Source organism: Sus scrofa, chromosome 10, assembly GCF_054392235.1.
Source record: "Sus scrofa isolate SSC_HxYL_T2T_F1_AM1 chromosome 10, Sscrofa_HxYL_maternal_Yorkshire_Landrace_v2.0, whole genome shotgun sequence".
NCBI lineage: Eukaryota > Metazoa > Chordata > Mammalia > Artiodactyla > Suidae > Sus > Sus scrofa.
In genome coordinates, this window is record NC_139392.1 from 80,747,341 (window position 1) to 80,754,057 (window position 6,717).

Sequence of the window (6,717 nt, forward strand, 5' to 3'; positions counted from 1 at the left end):
GGTATAGTACAGCAAGGTAGCATGAAAAGAGGGCTTTTGAATTAAACATTTTAAACTGTAATTTAAGAAAGCTTTCTGTAAATTAAAGAAGACTTGAATCTCCATATTTTAAAAGGCATATTGTTTTTTCTTTTCAAGAAAAACTGATTCAGTAGAGCCAACATTATAATATATTTAACAAAATCATTGGACTTTGAACCTGATGGGCTTATAGGGTAGCCAGGCAAAAGGACCAAGTGTTTCAGAAGTGGAAGAAAATCCACTTTAAGCAAATTTTATCTGGGCTTTAAGTGGTATGGTGTACCCAGTTAACAAGAAGATTACAAAGCTCTCTTCTTAATTTTAATCCTTTCAGAGTTTTAGTAACCTAAGTACTAATAATTAACCTAAGTAGCTAAATTTTTATATAGACATGACACAAGAAGGGAAAGAAGAAATCTTGATAAGTTAATATGCTTCTGACTATTAAAGCCGGAGAAAGAAGGAAAAATGAAATTTAAATAAATTATAATCAAATGTATTTTGATTTCTAAAACCCTGGAAGGCCCTTAGTATGTATTATTATTTGAAGTATCTTTAGATTGTAATCAGATAACTTCATTAGCTTTTTCTCCCCATATTTCACCCCCCAAACACTAACTGGTTCCATTCAAATGACAGCTCTAAAATTCAAAAGTTATTTGGGGAGTTCCCGTCATGGCTCAGCAGTTACCAAACCCAACTAGCATCCATGAGGACGTGGATTCGATCCCTGGCCTTGCTTAGTGGGTTGGGGATCCGGTGAGCTGTGGTGTAGGTCGCAGATGCGGTTCAGATCCTGTGTTGCCGTGGCTGTGGTGTAGGCTGGTGGCTGCAGCTCTGATTTGACCCCTAGCCCGGGAACCTCTGTGTGCCGTGGGTGCGGCCCTAGAAAGACAAAAAAAAAAAAAAAAGCTATTTGGTATCTAAGTTAAAAGAATTTTTTTTTTTTTTTACTCATAGATGTCTAAATCAACTTACAAAATATTAAGTTATTAAAAATAAAATAACTGAAAATAACTCACTAATGTTGGAAATAGTGATGTAAATTTTATCCTTTCTCTATTTTTTGAAAAATGAATTAGAAATCTCAGTAGCAAAGGTCCTGATCCATAAACCGTCCTATATCCTCCCTGATGCTTTTGCTCCAAAGACCTCTTGTACTTACACAGTTTCACTAAAACCTACTCGAGGACACTGGATTACAGAAGATACGAGTCGTCAGTCTGTAGTAAGGGATCCTTGCTCCGAACACTGAAACACAACCACAATTTTCATGCTGAATCCTCTTAATTTATCTTTTAATTTCTGTTTTATTCCGGTGACACTGGTTTATAACGTGCGTTTCACGCGTACTGCCTTATATTTCTACTCCACATACACCACACTCTGCTCACCACCCTCCATTTAGTCTCTGCTCATCACCAGCAGTTGATCTCCTTTCACCTCCCCCCGCCCCTCCCCTACTCTCTTCTCTCTGTGTGTTTGTCTTTTATATTCCGCACATGAGGGAATCATGTGGTGTTTGTTTTTCTCTGACTTTTTTTACTTTGTCTTGTACCATCAAGCTCCATCCATGTTGTTGTAAATGGCAAGACTTTTTTTTTTTTTTTTTTTTTTTTTGCTTTTTTTTTTAATGGCTGAGGAGAATTCCATGTCTATGTGCATCGTCTTTATCCATCATCCGTTGATGGACACTGAAGTTGGTTCCGTTTCTTGGAAATTATTACTGATGTAAATTGTATTGCGATGAACATAGGGGAGGATATATCTCTTCAAAGGAATGTTTTCATGACTATTCTTAATTTTGTTTTATTTAATTCATTAATTTATTTTTTTTTCTTTACAGCTGCACCCGAGGCATATGGAAGTTCCCAGGCAAGGGGCGAACTGACGCTGCAGTTGCAGGCCTACACCACAACCACAGCAATGCCAGATCTGAGCTGTGTCTGACCTACGCTGGCTGCAACTTGTGGTAATGCCAGATCCTCAACTCACTGAGCGAGGGCCAGGGATGGAACCTGCATCCTCATGGAGACAGCATTGGGTTCTTAACCTACTGAGCCACAATGGGAACTCTAACTCTTAATTGAATTAATTAATTTATTTTTAAATTTTTATAGTTTTATTATAATTCCTTTTTTTTAAATTAAAGTGTCGTTGATTTACAGTGTTTCTTCAGTTTCTGTTGTACAGCAAATCAACCCAGTCATATGCAGTTCCCTGTGCTGTACAGCAGGACCCCATTGCCCATCCGTTCCAAATGGAACAGTCTCCAATTCTTCTTTTTTTTTTTTTTTTTCCGTCTTTTCTAGGGCTGTACCCTTGGCATATGGAAGTTCCCAGCCTAGGGGTCCAATCAGAGCTACAGCCACCAGCCTACGCCACAGCCACAGCAACACAGGATCCAAGCCACGTCAGCGACCTACAGCACAGCTCACAGCAACACCGAATCCTTAACCCACTGAGCAAGGCCAGGGATTGAACCTGCAACCTCATGGTTCCTAGCCGGATTCGTTAACCATGGAGCCACGATGGGAACTCCCAGTCTCCAATTCTTAGTTGTAAATGATAACAAGTCAAGACAGTACAACAGAGTATTACTGCTACATATATTGTTCAAGGATTTTTTTCCTACCGAAAATATTGTGACTTTTCTTCCTGACAAACATGACTTGAGAGAGGCCCAGGGTGTAAAACAGGTGGGACGGCTCAGGGTGAGACTGCCTTAACTTGCTACCTGGCTCTTTTGGTGACACCTGTCATGCTCCTGAGATCATTAAGGTGTGATCCTGCTTTAGGAAGGGAGATGGAGTAGCAAGCCTCTCTGATTGTCTTTGGGGTAGCGTTAAGGAGGACCAAAGAGGAGCCACAGGAGAACAATCTTCCCTCTGACATTTTGAACTGGGAGGTGGGTGTTTGCAGATGAAAATGTTGGAGGGAGAAGTCGTAAACGAGCCTGGGCCCTCTTAGGCCCAGCTGTGGGAAGATCATTTTACTCTGGAACACATGACCTTAGAGCCTTCGAATCCCCAGGCCAGCACAGGCCATGGCCTCCAGCAGTTAGAAGAACAAAGTTCCCATTCATTGTTCACTGCCCACATGTAAAGGGTGAACCAGCAAATGCAAAGATCGTGCTGCCGCAGTAGTGGGGCGCGGGAAGTCCTTTGATACAGGTGAGGAGTTCGGGAAAGGTTTTTTGCACAGAATGATGGCACAGCTTCTGCAGTTCAGACTTAGGATTTTCTGGTTGTGGCCTCCCTTAAAACCAAACAGAGAACCTACAACCTCATTCCAAAGAATGCCCATGGGAGCTGACAGGAACTAAATAAACAATGCTCTGTTTGCTCAAATATTTAGCAAATAGCTCGGGGATTACTGCATACACCATCATTGAGGTTTTAGCCAATTCTCCAAGATGTCTCTATGCTCTACTAATAAAACAATTCATGTATGGATAATGGCACGTTGTAATTATTTCCACATGGTTAGCGCTGAGACAGAACCCCAGGGAAGAACGTCGATGTGTGATGAAACTTTATCAGAAATCAGCATTGCGTGACAGCACAGTCAAAACCCAAATCCAAAATAGGTTAAAACCAACAGTAGTCATCATCTGAGATGTCAGTGTATATATTTTTCTCATCCTTTTTTTTCTCCTTTTCGCTGTTTGTCTGGCAGTGACCTAGGTGGATGGATGATAAAGTTACAGGAAATAACACATTGAAGTTTTATAGATAAAATTGCACTAAGAATTAGGGGTGGGTCTGTCTACTTTAGCCAGAAGTACTCAGCAAAGCGTTGCCTGTCATGCAAAAGTCTGTAGCGGGAGAAACCTCAAAGAGAATTCTTTTGATTGAGCATCTGGATGATGGGACTGCATCCAGGCGATTATGATTTGTGACTCTAACCCCAAGCAAAGCCTTGTTCTGGGATTATTCATTCTTGTTTGAGCAATTAACTTACATAGTTGAATTTCTACATGAAATAATAGCTGGATAGGAGAGACTAAACCCCTTTTCAGTTTTGCGGAGCAGAGTGATTCCATCTAGAAAACAGCCATAGATCTTCACAAAACGACCTACCGATTTTTACGTTAAATTTAATTCTGTCTGCAATTTGGAACCAAAGTCATGGTATGGGCTGTTTGGAATGACCCGATGTTTTGTAGCCAAAGTTCAATCCACTGAATGGAATTTAGGGCTTATTCACATTAAAAACTAATGGGTTAGAATATATTTCCATTTGTTACTTTATCCAGCTCAGGGATAAAATTACGTCTCCACTCATTCGTTCGGTAAATATTTGCTGAGTGCATCCCACGTGTCAGGACTGTTCTATGCACCAGAGATGGAGCAGTGGGTAGAACAAAGTCTCTGGTTTTATGGGGATTATATTTTGGAAAAAGAAGTCGCTAAATAGATATATAGTGCATCTACATGATAACGTTGCTGGGTATAATGCACATTGGGAGGGAAAATAGAGCAGGATGGAAGGGAAGGGAAATATTGAACGTACGTGAAGGCATTCTTTTTTGGAAGGGTGGTCCTGGCAGACTCTAAGATTCCAACGTCAAGGGTTAGAACATCTAGCATCTCACATAAGGTTAGATAGAACATAAAACATCTAACACAGACCATCTAACTTCGATTCCAACATCTAACTTCGACTTCAGTGAAGACGAGGGTGCCTGGAACCTGGAAGAAGAGTTAGGAGGAGATGACAAATACAAAAGTTCTAACACAGGTCGGACTTTGCCGTATTTTAGGATCCTCTAGAAATCCAGTGTTGCTGGAGTGGAGTGAGCAAGCGGAGAGAGGAAAGAAAGAAATGTCAGGCAGAGAGGCTCCAAATCAAGATCCGGATTTTATTCTCAGGGTGCTGGGGATCACCGAAAGATTTTTGGAAGGGCGACGGTAGACGGGCTCTCTGTCTGTCAGAGGCAGGTGGGGTGGAAGATGGACTCTGAAGGAGAACAAGGCAGCGGTCAGGGAGCCAGGTCATGGAGCCGGTGCTGACCGCAGGCCGGCTGCTCATGTCCCAGCAATGCTGGTCGCCGGAGAAATGGTTTAATCCCAGGTATATTTCAAAGCCACGAATGACCAGCTTTTTGTGATGGATGGGGTAGGTGTTAGGGAAAGTGAGGAATTGAGGGTGACTCCACAGTACTTGATCCGAGTCCCTGGAAAGCAGTTGAGCCTGTTATTCATTTTTTTCTCAGGTATTTGAACGCTGACTTATGCTGCTAGGTTCTGTATCAGGTGCTGATGTGTGCCGCTGAGCTACATAGGCAGAGATCCCTGGAAGAAAAGAACAGTAGAAATGAGCATGCATAAATACACATTAGAGCATGTTAGAAGATGGGAAGTATGGAAAAAGGGGACTCAGAGGGAAGTGACGGGCTGGCTGGAGAAGAGCTTCCTTTATGAAATGAGGTAGCAGCTTCGGCCTCATCGAGGTGGTATGGAAGCTGACCCGGGGCAAGGAAACCTTGTGGCTGCAGCCCAGTGAGGTGGAGAGAATAGCAGGTGATGAGACAGAACAGGTAACCAGGAGGCCAGATCGTGGGGGGCCTCCAAGACCTTGTGTTGGGCTATTACTCTGCATGAAATGTGGAGTCATTTCAGGGTCACTTGGGCACAGAAGTGACATGAGGTGACTTACGATGAAAAGTCTGACCTGGAATTCCCTGGTGGCTCGGGGGTTAAGGATGTTGATGTTGTCACTGCTGTGGCATGGCTTCCATCCCTGTGTCCAGAACCTCCGCATGTCACAAGCGTGGCCAAAAAAAAAAAAAAAAAAAAAGTCTGACTCTAACTGCTCCTTTGAGAATCTATTACAGGCAGCAAAGGTAAGCAGGAAGGCCTGTTAGGGAGTTATTGTAATAATCGGGATGAGAGCTGATGGCAGCTTGGTTGAGAGAGAGAGCCGTGAAAGGGGAAATAACTGGCCAGGGTCTGAATACATGTAAAAAGTAGAGTCCTCTTGATTTCTTGATAGATTAGGGAACAGTGGTTTTTGACCTGAAAAGCTAGAAAGACGGAGTTATCATCGACTGAGATGTTGAAGGTTCTGATTTGAGTGGAAGGTGGAGAAGACCAGGAGTTCCGTTTCTAAGGGAAAGAATCAGGCTGACAGTTGGATATTCCAGTCTAGACCTCAGGAGCGTTTTGCATTGGTGGCGCCCATTCTTAGTTGGTGGTCTAAGCGTGGTGTTTAGAACCACAGGCGGGAATGAGGTCGCATGGAGAGTGAATGGAAACGGGAAAGAGGTCAAGGCTGAGCCCTTGGGCAGCCCAACCTTCAGAAGCAGGGAGAAGAGGCAGAACTAGCAAAGGAACCAACGAGGTAGGGGAGGACCCAGGTGGAGGGGTCAAGGAGGAGGGAGCAAAAAAGGCTACAGAAAGGTCACGTACGATGGCCATGGCCGGGAACTCACCGTTGGATGCAGCCACATGGAGTCATGGTTTTGAGCTTTGGCGGGTGGTGGGGAGAAAGCTTGGAAGAGGATGAGGGTGTTGAAGGGAGGAAAGTCTGTTCACTATAGGGAGGAGTCCTGGGGGAGAAGCAGAGGGGCTGAGGATGAAGGGATCAACCCAAATGCTTGGCTCTGTTGAGACTCATTTTCCATGATGGCCCCGTGCAGCCACGTGTTTAGGCAAATCTGCAGGAATGCTGAATCAGCTCTTTTCTCCGTGA

General features: G+C 43.4%; 1 long non-coding RNA gene across 1 annotated transcript; it reads left to right on the forward strand.

Moving 5' to 3' along the window:
• Nucleotides 1–578: 578 nt before the first annotated feature.
• LOC146399554 (uncharacterized) lies at nucleotides 579–5,379 on the forward strand. Its single transcript, XR_014818062.1, has 2 exons — nucleotides 579–796; nucleotides 2,409–5,379. It is a non-coding gene; the product is annotated as an uncharacterized LOC146399554 (long non-coding RNA).
• Nucleotides 5,380–6,717: the final 1,338 nt, after the last annotated feature.